Source organism: Dendrobates tinctorius, unplaced genomic scaffold, assembly GCF_039654945.1.
Source record: "Dendrobates tinctorius isolate UK_male_01 unplaced genomic scaffold, ASM3965494v1 ptg000059l, whole genome shotgun sequence".
NCBI lineage: Eukaryota > Metazoa > Chordata > Amphibia > Anura > Dendrobatidae > Dendrobates > Dendrobates tinctorius.
Genome location: NW_027361727.1, coordinates 19008360 through 19021816, shown reverse-complemented (window position 1 = coordinate 19021816; position 13457 = coordinate 19008360). Strand labels below are relative to the sequence as shown.

At 46.8% G+C, this 13457-nt stretch overlaps 1 pseudogene; it reads right to left on the bottom strand.

Annotated features, from left to right (window-relative positions):
* LOC141092256 (sorting nexin-15-like) overlaps nt 1-13457 on the bottom strand; it is a 76531-nt pseudogene that overhangs the window by 31383 nt on the left and 31691 nt on the right.

Below are 13457 nucleotides of genomic sequence, written 5' to 3'. Positions count from 1 at the left end.
CACCTCCAAAATCAGGCAAGGGAATCACAGAGTCCAGAAGAGTTGCATACTTTATTCAGGTTTATAAAACTACGCGTTTCGCGGCCGTCCTGTCCACTTTCTCAGGTACAGAGCCAATACTAACCACATGGTATTACTCATATATATGGGGTGATGTACCCTATATATGTATATATTGGCTATGTACCTGAGGAAGTGGAAGGAAGATTTTTAACTTTAGCCCTTTTAGAGATCATTTCATCTTCAACTTTCTTACTTGCCACCGTTTCTACATAACAAGCAGAGACCATGTGTATGTGGGGGTTGGGAGCAATAACGATCAGTGTTTTTATCTTACCAATATCTGAGGCCTCTTTCAGGCGTCTGTTATTTCTCTTATGCAAAAAAAAAAAAAAAAAATGGATGTATTTTAATCAGTGTGTGAACCAGATTTTCAGCTATTTTTGGTCCAGGTGTCAGTTTTTAAGATTAGTGTTTTGTCAATTTTTCTTGTAAGCAAAAAAATAAAAAAATGAAAAGAAAAAAATTGTTAGGGTGTTTTTTAAGCTTTTCCTCACAGTCAAGTGAAAACAGGGACTATGGTGCAGCTCGGATGCCATTCAAGTGCAGTCCAAATTTTTCACAGACCCATAGACTTACAATGGCGGGACTGATCAGTGACTTGAATCAAAAAATGGATGTGTCTCAGTTTTTTTTTTTCTCTTTTGTGAACAATCACCCTACGAACATTTGAACAGCCCAATAGACTACATAGGGTACAGAGTATATCTGTGAAAAACATGGATACGAGACGTACGTGAAAAACGGACATCTGAATGAGGCCTAAAGTGTTCGGCTGGTGGGTTCCTACATCTCTAGGTTTCATTTGTACAAGTTTCCATTACAGTCTGACCATTATATAACACTTCGCACTTATACCAACAAGGCCTCATTCAGACGTCTGGTTTTCACGTCCGAGTTGTAACCGTGTTTTCCTTGGATAGAACTGGTGCCTATTATAGTCTATGTCGCTGTTCACATGGCTGTTTTTTGGGGACCGAGATGTCATGGGAACATGGTCAATTTTGATCAAAGTCACGGATCCAAATTACCCATACAAGTCTAATTATGCGTGAAAAAAAAATACATAAAAATAGGATTGCGCTCGGATGCCATGTGCATGCTGTCCATTTTTTAATGCTTGGTAGGGGACACTGGAGAAGCCTCCAGACAAAAAAAAAAAAGATGAAACCCGGTCAGTTTTTACTATCACTGACCAAACACTGAAGAAAATCTGATGCAAAACACTGATGAAAATCGTCTGCAGATACAAGCACGCCGTACAATCACATGTAACAGTCTATAAGGATGCAGCGCTTCAGAGAATTTACCCCTAGTGTACAGTCATATAGTTTTAAAGGGCTGCTACTTTGACGACCCCTTTAAATTCTCAAAAGATGTTTTCCAACTTCCAAAACTTTAAAAAAAAAAATGGAGAGATGGTTCTAAAATAATAAAAGAAGGTGTAGAATCCGATGGTCTCCACCAGGAAAGAAAGAGATGACGTCCCGGTATTTAGTCACCTCACCACTGAGGCCTGCGATTGGCTTCAGTGGTCTAGTGAATGGAATAGGACATCTGAGGCACAAGCGTAAAAGTAATTTGGAGAGAGGTGCCAGTAAAACAAACCAAACAAATGCCCATTTTTACACGTCGGGACAGATTTATCAAAACTGTCTTATAAAGAAATTTTTTTTGCCGATAGCAACCAATCACAGCATAGCTTTCATTTTACAAGAGTGGTTTAAGATATGAAAGCAGAGCTTTGATTGTTCTCATAAATGAGACCCCTAGGCCGCGACACATCAAGACCGGCCTCGCTAATAAAGAAGGCGAGGTGCGAAATGGATTGTGCCGCATCACAACTTTGACAAACAGGGGTCGCCGTGCCCCCATCCCACTCCAGCTTCACCCACTTTGTCAGACCTGAGCAAAAATGGAGTGAAAACACCAAAAGTCACAAAATTTTGTCGCAGCCTCCGTTTTTTAAATTTTTTTATGCTGGTTTTCTGGAGTAAAAGCTTTGCGAATTTAGGCCACTAACTGTATTACATAGCTAGCATCCGCTTCTAACAGCCTCTATCGGCGCTACCACCATCTGCCCCACCAACCTCTATCGCGATGCGATTATGGGGTGCCGATGGGCTGCTGCAACAGCCGGGGGCGAGAAATAGGAACCCATGCCTGGCATGTGAATGTGATCTCCAGCCATAAACTGGGCGTCAGAGAAGACCGTGATTTAACAGGTCAAAAATTTACATATATAAAAAAACAAAGATTTGATTCACCTCTTTTCTTCAGTTGAAAATAAACAGAATACTTAATGTTGTAAAAGTCAACACCCCCCCCCAAAAAAAAACCCAACAATGATGGGATTACATTTGTCTTCCCACCATTTCACCACATTTGGAATTTTGTTTGCAGACTTCCTATACTTTATATGGGAAAATAAATGGTGTCATCCAAAGCTACAGCTCGTCCTGTAAATACCAATACCTTGTTACATCTATGTTGATGGGATTTTTTTCTTAATGGCTACTTGAAACATGGATGGAAAAAAATAAAATACAATAACGCAAAATCGGCTCTATCCTTAACGGCCTCTCAGCGCATAAAAGACAGTAGAAACATTTTTTTATAGAGAAACTTTAAAATACAATTTACCTGCATCTGTTATAATTGAATGCTTATGTTGATAGAGTCAGTGGGCTAAATATAAAAATTACATCAGGGCTCGGAGCCGGTGGCTCTCAGGCATTGTGCTGTGTGACGCATACAGTCGCTGATGACGCTCCTTTATGCAATGGCATCCTGAGTTTTCGGGCTCATTTTTGAGTACAAATGTCTTTTTATTATGAATAGCACTAGTTCCTACAATAATGAATGGAGCCGTTCACATGGTCGTGATTTTTTGAGGCCCGCACAAACATGTCTGATATTGATCCGAGTGTCAGATGAAAACTGGCAATGTAAAACTATGGGTTCATGGGGGAAAAAAAAAAAAATAGACGACACTCTGATGCCATCCGAGTGCTATACTTTTTTCATAGACTGTTATATTGGAAAATATGGAGAAACTTTTTTTTTTCTATCCGAGAAAATTAATGATATTTGGACGAGCCCCCAGTCTGAAATCTTCATTCATTCTCAGACCCCGGGTTACGCAGTTTTGCCTCGTGTATTCCGGGATGCCGTCTCTCCCTTCCAATATCCTGTTACGTAAGACTAAAACTGGCTAGAAACTCCCGATAATAAAAGAGCGAGCTAAATATGGCAGAAATTACAAGTTTAGCATACCAAGCAGAGCAGATAACAATGATAACAGTAATAGGAAGAGGACATGTGTACTTTCGGCATAGCAAGGGTCAAAAAGCGCCAAGTCATTGGGATCCAAGGGTTTTGGAGCTGGAGCAGGATTGCAGGGTCTTCCTCCAATGTTTGGCATAGGTCTTCACCGAGATCAAACAGTAAATCAATCTGACTTGGTTCTGCTAAAAATAAGTAAAATACAAAAATCCGCTCTACATTATCAGGAAGTTTGAGTTTCCAAAAAAATCCATTTTGATAGACCCTAGTATGACAGAGTTATTAGAGTCCCTAATTCAGGACCCACATCTGTTACCAAAAGTAGAGAAAGGATCAATATCTTAAAAGTGTATTAAAGTTTCAGCAAATAAAAGTTTAATGAAAAGTTATACAAAGTTTCTAATATTTGAATCAATTTGCTTTTCATACTGCTTGTTACTAAATACAACTCTAACGACTGTACTGTAACCAGCCCGGCACCAGTGGCTGCACTACACGTCCAGGACCGGCTTTATGCAGTGATAAGAAACAATTAAGGGGATTCTCCGGACATACAGTATTGAGGACCCATCTCTTAACCCCTTTACCCCCAAGGGTGGTTTGCATCTTAATGACCAGGCCAATTTTTACAATTCTGACCACTGTCCCTTTATGAGGTAATAACTCTGGAACGCTTCCATGAATCCCGGTGATTCTGACACTGTTTTCTCGTGACATATTGTACTTCATGATAGTGGTAACATTTCTGTGACATGACTTGTGTTTATTCGTGAAAAAACAGAAATTTGGCGAAAATATTGCCATTTTACAACTTCTGAAATTTCATGCCCTTAAATCACAGAGATACATCACACAAAATACTTAATAAGTAACATTTCCCACAAGTCTGCTTTACATCAGCAACATTTTGGAACCAAAATTTTTTTTGTTAGGAAGTTATAAGGGTTAAGAGTTAACCAGCAATTTCTCATTTTTACAGGAGAATTTACAAAACCATTTTTTTAGGAACCACCTCACATTTGAAGTCACTTTGAGGGGTCTATATGAAAGAAAATACCCAAAAGTGACACCATTCTAAAAACTGCACCCCTGACGGTGCTCAAAACCACATTCAAGAAGTTTATTAACCCTTCAGGTGTTTCACAGGAATTTTTGGAATGTTTAAAAAAAATGAACATTTAACTTTTTTTCACAAAAAATTTACTTCAGATCCAATTTTTTTTATTTTACCAAGGGTAACAGGAGAAATTAGACCCCAAATGCTGTTGTACAATTTGTCCTGAGTACGCCGATACCCCATATATGCAGGTAAACCACTGTTTGGGGGCATGGTAGAGCTCGGAAGGGAGGGAGTGCTTTTTGACTTTTCAATGCAAAATTAGCTGGAATTGAGATCAGACGCCATGTCGCGTTTGGAGAGCCCCTGATGTGCCTAAACAGTGGAAACCCCCCAATTCTAACTCCAACCCCAACACACCCCCTAACCCCAATCCCATCCCTAACCATAATCCTAACCACAAACCTTGCACAGCGCATGACAGGACGTCTCATAGGCCTGGAGACCTGGATGTCGTCATGACGATATCGGTTCTCCATGGTAGCAATTTGGACCCCGCTTCATGCCGCGGGGTCTCTGATCCAATGGCAGAGGGGCTTTCAGAGCTGACAGCCCCTCTGCCTGCTCCCAGAAGGTTGCGATCATGTTTGATCGCAGTGTTCCGGGGGTTAAAGTGTCGGGAGCGGTCCACGACCGCTCCTGGCACTTAGTGCCGAGTGTCAGCTGTGAGAATCAGCTGACACTAGGCCGTGATCAGCCGCGCTCCCCCCGTGAGCGCGGCTGATCGTGTATGATGTACTATCCCGCCCATGGTCATTAAGGCCCAGGGCACATGGACGGGATAGTACGTTAAATGTCAGAAAGGTGTTAAATAGGATCTGATTAAGATGAGAGGACCTGAACTTAAAAGTTCAGGGTTTGTACCAAACACTTAGTGTCCGGTGCTGAGACAGAGAGTTAAAAAGACAGACACAGAGTGAAGCAGACAGATAGAGAGACAGAGAAGCAGAGACACAGAGAGAAGCAGACAGACACAGAGAGAGACACAGAGATAGAAAGACAGCGACATAGAGAGAAGCAGAGAGAGATAGAGAGAGACAGATAGAAAAGCAGAGACACAGACACAGAGAAGCAGACAGAGACAAAGAGAGAGAGACAGAGAGACAGAGAAAGAAAGGGACAGAAAGAGAAACAGACATAGATGGAGACAGAGAAAGAGAGACAGAAAGACAGAGACACAGAGAGAAGCAGACAGAGAGAGATAGAAAGACAGACACAGAAAGAGAGACAGCGCAAGAGACCAGGAGAACATTTTCCAGCTCTGAAGTTGGGGTCCCCATACATGCCAATGGGGTACAGTTTCATGTTCATGCTTGGATAAAGTTCTGGTACCAGAACCTGAACTTCTGCGGGTCCGCTCAAGTACCTGATAGTGGCCGCTACACAATGAATGAATGTGAAGAGTGCTGCTCCTTTCACATCTGTCTGAAGTCATAGCTGCGAGCGATTCATCAGTGTGGGTGCCAGATGTCGGACCCTAACTGATCTGATATGGATGACCCATCCTACACCCGCCAATAGTGCACACTTACCGCTGCTACTGATGGCATCCTGGACTTCAGGCAGCACTAGTGTCTCCTGGTCGCCCTCCCAGGGCTGTGGGGTACTCGGTACCGGGACGGTGTCAGGGGGATGTGTCGCGGCAGCGGTGACCCGGTCCGTGGCCCTGGGCGCCCAAATATCGAGGGTGGTTCGAGATCGACTGCGCCATCTGTGGTGTTCGGCTAGGGAGGTGTTAAGCTGACGCTGCATGCAGATCCGCTGGAACTGATGGTGTGGTGTAGCAAAGATGGTGTAGCTCCCCACAGGTGGAGCTGTAGTCCCAGGGAAGTGTAAATGTGGTTGGCACGGGGATGTAGCAGTGCCGACAGGGTAGGAAGCAGACAAGACACAGCGGGGTGCAATTTCTGTACCTTTACTTGATAACTGCAGTCCAGGGTCCTGATTATAGATGGTAACAGAGCAGGCTAGCCTGGAAGCAATTCAGGGATTCTCTCTCACAGACGGGCTGTGCAGTCTCCTTCCTAGCGCCTTGTGGTGTAAAGCAATCCAGTACTTAGTTACTCTAGAGTTCCTCTTGTCAGATGTTCTCAAGAACCTTACTTGCACGGCAGGCAGCTGTAGCCAATCTCGAGGGCTCCTCTATTCTGAGTCCTGGCTCTCTATCCAAGCTGCTGTTGTGCCTCTAGTCTTAGATGGGAGTAGGGCATTTACAGCCTCCTACCCCTCTGGTATCTGTTGCAGGACCTTTAGTATCCGTACAACCATGGAGACTAGGCTCGATTCGTGCGCTCTTCAAGCGCTCAACTTCCAGCTTCTCTCTCCACGTCTGCACACTTCACCCTCCGCAGACTAACTAACCACTCCTTCCTCTTGTCCCTCAGAGAGCACTCCTCCCCTGAATCCTAGTTCAGAGTTCCCCCTGCTGGCCTGGAGTGGAACTGTGTTGCATGTATGGATTGACTGTGAGAGAAACCCATCATTGCCTCCAAGCCTGGCATTACCCTCCCCTGGAGGAAGGCAAAGCCACTGTGGCGACCATACTCCTGGGGGCGCCACATTCCCCCCTAGTGCAAGTCAGCACTCCTGGGCTGAACAAAGAAACATGAATAACACACAAATACTTAAGCAATAATAATTTGTACAAGATTCAAAAGGAAAAATTTACAAAAACCAAGCGTTCCCAAAAATGGTCTTATGATGGCAAGTCCAAGCATCAATGTCTATGGTCCATTCCTGGCAAATGGTAAATTATATACAAATAAAGTTTTTGACCACACACAAGTCCTGTGGTTTAGTGTCCATAAAAGTTAAAAGGGAACTCTTACAGGTTACCTGTAGGCACAAAAAGCTTGAAAAACAGTTACATATTTACATTTCAACAGTTTCAACATTTACATTGACTTAACTATATACGATATCTAAGGGGCGGTATACCTTGCGTGATGCGGGTAGACCTGCGTAACTCTACTGGTGTAGTGTGTACTGCACTGGATACACTACTGGGGGTTCTACATGGCACAGGGATATGTGATTGTCTAGTAACTCTTGGACTCACCAGGGACACGACAGGTTCACCACTGGCAGGGCGAGGGTTCTCTGGCTCCACTGCTGGTGTGGCTTCTGCTACCTGATTTTCCTGATCCTCTTGAGTCACTTCTTCCTGTGCTTCCACTTGGGGAAATATCAGCACTGGCACCACTATTGCATCATTCACTGTAGTCCAGTTCGCAGGGAATTCTCCAAGTATTGTGCTGACCTTCTTTTCTTCCACTATGGGTTGGATGTTATCTGGTTCTTCTTTTCTTCCTCTTAACTGGTCAGGACATAACTTCAAATGATCCCTCGATACCGCTGCTGAAGTCTCTCCTCCATCTTTACTAACAAGGCATACCTTAGTATTATCAAAATTTGAGGGCATAATGGTATAAGGTTCAGCTTCCCACTGATCATCCAACTTGTGCAATCTTCTCTTCCTTTTCCTTTTCTCCCGGCGACAAATGAACGGCAGGTGCATTTTGATTATACAGCCTCTCCTGCTTTGTCTTGCCTGGGCTAAACTTTTCTCCACACATTCTTGAACTCTTCTGTACTGTTGCTGCCTTTCCATGTCCCAGTCAGCATCTGGTGACGTTACTCCAGGGGTCAGGACTCCCATGTCCAGATCAATAGGCAACTTACCAGGTCTTGCTCTCATTAAGTAAGCTGGGGTACAGTTGGTGGAGTTCACGGAAATATGGTTGTAGAGGTGTACCAGATCTGGCAACTTCTCTGGCCACAGATTTCTCTCCTCCAAGGGCAAAGTCTTCAGGAGGTCCATCACCACCTGGTTCATCTTCTCACACATGCCGTTGGTCTGTGGGTGATACGGTGTTGTCCGAATCTTCTTACAACCATACAAGCTACAGAATTCATGGAACACTTCTGCCTCGAAAGCTGGACCTTGATCAGTAAGCACTCTCTCAGGATACCCATGTGGTCTACAAAAATGTTGTTGGAATGCTCTGGCTGCTGTCCTGGCAGTTAGATCTTTGACAGGCACAACTACCAGGAATCTTGAGTAATGGTCCACAATGGTAAGGGCATAGATGCAGCCTGACCGGCTTGGAACTAGCTTCATATGGTCCAGGACTACCAACTCAAGTGGCTGTTTGGTGATGATTGGCTGTAGAGGAGCTCTCTGGCTGTCTTGATCCTTTCTGTGCAGGTTACACTGTCCACACTCCCGGCACCACCTCTCAATGGCCTTCCTCATACCTGCCCAGTAGAACCTCTCCCGGAGCAATACTTCCAACTTCTTCCATCCGAAGTCTCCAGCTCCATTGTGGTAGGCCTCCAGGACCATTGATGCCTCTCGCTTCGGGACTACCACCTGCCAAACCAGCTCATGAGTACGGGCATTGATACTCCTCCGACACAGCTTTCCTTCAGAGATAAACAGCCGGCCACTCTCCTTCCACAACTGCTGAGTTTCTTCAGGAGCATCTGACTCCGGGCGTGAGTCAACTCGTGACAATAGCTCCTTCACCAGGTGGACTGCAGAGTCACTATCTTGTGTTTCTGCCCAATCATGATGGGGCAACGGATTCAGAGTGACCTCCTTCATGCCAGACCGTCTGTTCCTCACTCCTTGAGCACGTTGGGCTGCCAGTGGCCTGTGGAAGGGAGGTAGCTCTATTTCTTCAAGAGCCTCAGGGTCTTCTCCGGCATCTGGTAGGTTAGGCATCCTGGACAGCGCATCAGCACTGGCATTCTTGTGCCCTACTCGGTACTTGATCGTGAACTCATAATTAGACAGCCGAGCCTTCCATCGCTGCTCCAGTGCACCTAGCTTTGCAGTGTCCAAGTGGGTTAACGGATTGTTGTCCGTGAGGATAGAAAACTTGGCAGAGGCTAAGTAATGCTTGAACCTTTCAGTGACAGCCCAGACTATGGCAAGGAACTCCAGCTTGAAAGAACTGTAGTCGTCAGGGTTCCTTTCAGTGGGGCACAGCTTCCTGCTGGCATAGGAGATCACTCTTTCTTTTCCATTCTGTACCTGCGACAGTACTGCTCCTAGTCCCACATTGCTGGCATCGGTGTACAGCACAAAGGGGTTCTCATAGTCTGGGTAGGCCAGAACTTCGTCACCTGTGAGAGCCATCTTCAATCTGGTGAAGGACCTTTCCATCTCTTCAGTCCATTCAAAGGTGGAATTTTTCTGTTTGTTCCTCTTGGACTGCCCCACCAGAAGATTTTGCATAGGGGTGGCTATTTCAGTAAAGCCTTTGATGAATCTTCGGTATTAGCCTACCAGTCCAAGGAATTGGCGTACTTCATGGAGGTTGCTGGGCTTTGTCCAGTCCCGGATGACTGTGACCTTGTCAGGATCTGGTGCCACTCCTTCTGCACTGGCCACATGACTGAGGTACTGTACCTTGGGCTTTAGGAGGTGGCATTTGGAAGGCTTCACCTTCAGGCCAAAATTGGACAAAGCTTCAAACACTTCAGCCAGGTGTTCCAGATGATCTTCATAGGTCTTGGAGAAAACAATGACATCATCCAGGTACAACAGGACCGTCTCAAAGTTCATGTGTCCCAGGCAGCACTCAATCAGCTGTTGAAATGTTCCTGGAGCAGTGCAGAGCCCAAACGGCATATAATTGAACTCACAGAGACCCATTGGAGTGGTAAATGCGGTTTTCTCCTTGTCTGCCTCTGCCACGGGAACCTGCCAATACCCACTAGTGAGATTCAAGGTGGAAAAGTAGTTAGCAGTTTTAAGTGCAGCTAAGGACTCTTCAATTCTAGGTAATGGGTAGGCATCTTTATGTGTAATGCTGTTAATTTTCTTGTAATCAACACACATTCTCATGGTACCATCTTTTTTCTTTACAAACATTATGGGAGCTGCCCATGGGCTACAACTGTCTCTGATGACCCCTGCTTCCTTCATCTCTTTCAACATACTCTTAGCACATTGGTACTGTGTCGGGGGTATAGGTCTGTACCTCTCCTTTTTGGGTGGATGGTCTCCAGTGGGGATATGATGTTGAACCCCTTTTGCCTGCCCAAAATCCAGTGGGTGTTTGCTGAATACCCGCTCAAACTCTTGTGTCACTCTGTAAACCCCATTTCTCTGGTATGAAGGTGTAGAGTCAGTTCCTACCTGCAGTTGCTGGCACCACTCCTCTGGCTGCTTCACGAAGCCATTGTCCTCCACCTGATCGGATGAGACCAAGAGCTCTGCTGCCTGCAATGAGTTGTTATTAACAGTGAGCAGCTTAGCAACTGTGGCGTACCGATGTATTGTGGCCTCCTCTTCCCCACAATTCAAAAGGCATACAGGTACTCTCCCCTTACGTACATCAACCACCCCTCTGGCTGTCAGGACAGTGGGCCTACTATCAGAATATACTGGTTCTACCAATGCCTGGTAATCTCTCTCTCTGAGACCTATAGCTGCCCGACACCATATCAACATTTCACATCTGGGGGGTATTGCAATGGGGAAGGGGTCACTCACTCTGACACGGCCAATTTCTCCGCCAGAGAGTTCTACCTGCTGTCTTTGCATCAGGGCTCGGATCTTCTTCTGCAGGACTCGTTGTTCTTCGGAACCAGCAGTCTCAGCCATCTGTTGCAACAAGACAATAACCTCGGACAGACAGTTTTCAATTACATTGGTACCAAGAGTCATCATGGGATTACATTCACGTCGATCAATATCAACAACTATCAGGCCCTGAGATTTCAGCTCTACCCAACCCACTTTAACAGTAACCTCTTTACATCCAATCTGCGGCAAAGTCTGCCCGTTACTGGCAACTACTGGTAGCTCATCAGTTGGGCCACGGTTGAGTTCAGAATCAGCCCAATATCTCTTTTACAAAATATGCGGCATAGTGGTCACCTGGGAGCCAGTGTCCAGCAAAGCGTTCATGGGGATGCCGTCAATCACCACAGGAAGGATCGGCCTCCCTCCCACATACTTGGCTCGCCAGTTCCTTGGGCCTGGAGATCCTACTCCTGGGGGCTGGCCCTCTGCCCCAGGGGTTGCTCGTTTAAAGGACAGTACCTTGCAAGTTGACCTGCCTTGTGACAGCGACGACAGATGGGACGCCCGTCCTGGTCATAGCGATCATTGTTCCTTCCGCGAAGTGGTGGGGTTCTCCTCCTCCGGAGCCACGGGACATCCTCTGGACTGGAAGCAAGCTGGACCTTTAGAAGGCATCTGCAGGGACTGCACGGTTTTAGTAAGTGCAGCCATTCCTTTGGTCAACTCCTGAACCTGAAGACGCAGCTCCTCAGTTGGATCTTTATCCAGAGTCTGTGCATCAGCCTCCACAGGGACGGAAGGGAAAAACGTGGCTTCCTGGTGGTAGGTGATCGCTGGGCGCCTCAGGGGCGCTGGACGGCTGTCAGTGGGTTCCTGCAGTACCCGTATAGCCCTGTCCTTAAAATCAGAAAAGTCCAGATCAGGGTCTTGCAGGTTTAGGATGCGCAACTGTCCTCGGTGGGTACTGGACAGGAGTCCCTCTATGAACTGCTCCTTTAACAGCTTATCTTCCTCTTTTACACTCTCAGGATCAACTTGCTTAATTGCTCACAGCGCCTCCTGTAGCTTGAGAGCATAATCCCTGATACTATCCTGTGCTCTCTGTTTACAGCCAAAGAACCTCATCTTGATTTCAGCTGCAGTACGGGTGTCAAAGGTGCCTCTGAGCTTGGCCAGGATCTTTGCAACAGTGTCTTTATCAGTGTCCAGCCAGGCTTTCACCTCTCTCTGCGCTGCACCCGTTAGCTGTCCAATCAGGATATTCACTTTCTGGCTTTCAGACAGAGGGTAAACTTTAAACAAGCTGCAAAGTCTCTCTTTAAATTCACTCAGGGTATGCGACTCACCCGAATACTGCGGTAGCCAGGCCGCTCCCGGTATGTAGGGCATGGACAGCGGCATAATGGAGACCGCTGCAGCGGGCGCTCCTCCTTGCGGTGCCTCGGGGTCGGCAACGGCGCCTGCCGCTGCATTGCCATCTCGCGCGGACATCCTCTCCCCCCCAGTTAACGAAAAGCCAGGGCCGGGGGTTGTGTGAGCTCACCGGCGGCCACTTCACAGACCCGACGCTCCGGGCTGTAGGCCTCGGCTCCTCCTCTTCTCGAGCGCTGTCCTCTCTTCCCGCGTGGCACTTCACTGCTTCGCGCTCTGTGGCAGGCTACGCCCACGAAGGCCCGCCTCTTTCTTCCCGCGCACGCAAAGCAGTGCGGCAATGGTGGTTTCTGACGCCAATTTCACACACAGTCTTTAAACACAGTCTATGGCACACAGGACCCGGGGGTTACCGGGCTCCGTAATTCTGCTGACTATGCCAAAAATTGGGTCGCCCTCCCAGGGCTGTGGGGTACTCGGTACCGGGCCGGTTTCCAGGGGATGTGTCGTGGCGGCGGTGACCCGGTCCGTGGCCCTGGGTGCCCCCAATATATCAAGGGTGGTTCGAGATTGACTATGCCACCTGTGGTGTTCGGCTAGGGAGGTGTTAAGCCGACGCTGCATGCAGATCCTCTGGGACTGATGGTGTGGTGCAGCAAAGATGGTGTAGCTCCCCACAGGTGGAGCTGTAGTCCCAGGGCAGTGTAAATGTGGTTGGCATGGGGATGTAGCAGTGCCAACAGGGTAGGAAGCAGACAAGACACAGCGGGGTGCAATTTCTGTACCTTTACTTGATAACTGCAGTCCAGGGTCCTGATTATAGATGGTAACAGAGCAGGCTAGCCTGGAAGCAACTCAGGGATTCTCTCTCATAGACGGGCTGTGCAGTCTCCTTCCTAGCGCCTTGTGGTGTAAAGCACTCCAGTACTTAGTTACTCTAGAGTTCCTCTTGTCAGATGTTCTCAAGAACCTTACTTGCACGGCAGACAGCTGTAGCCTATCTCGAGGGCTCCTCTATTCTGAGTCCCGGCTCTCTATCCAAGCTGCTGTTGTGCCTCAAGTCTTAGATGGGAGTAGGGCATTTAC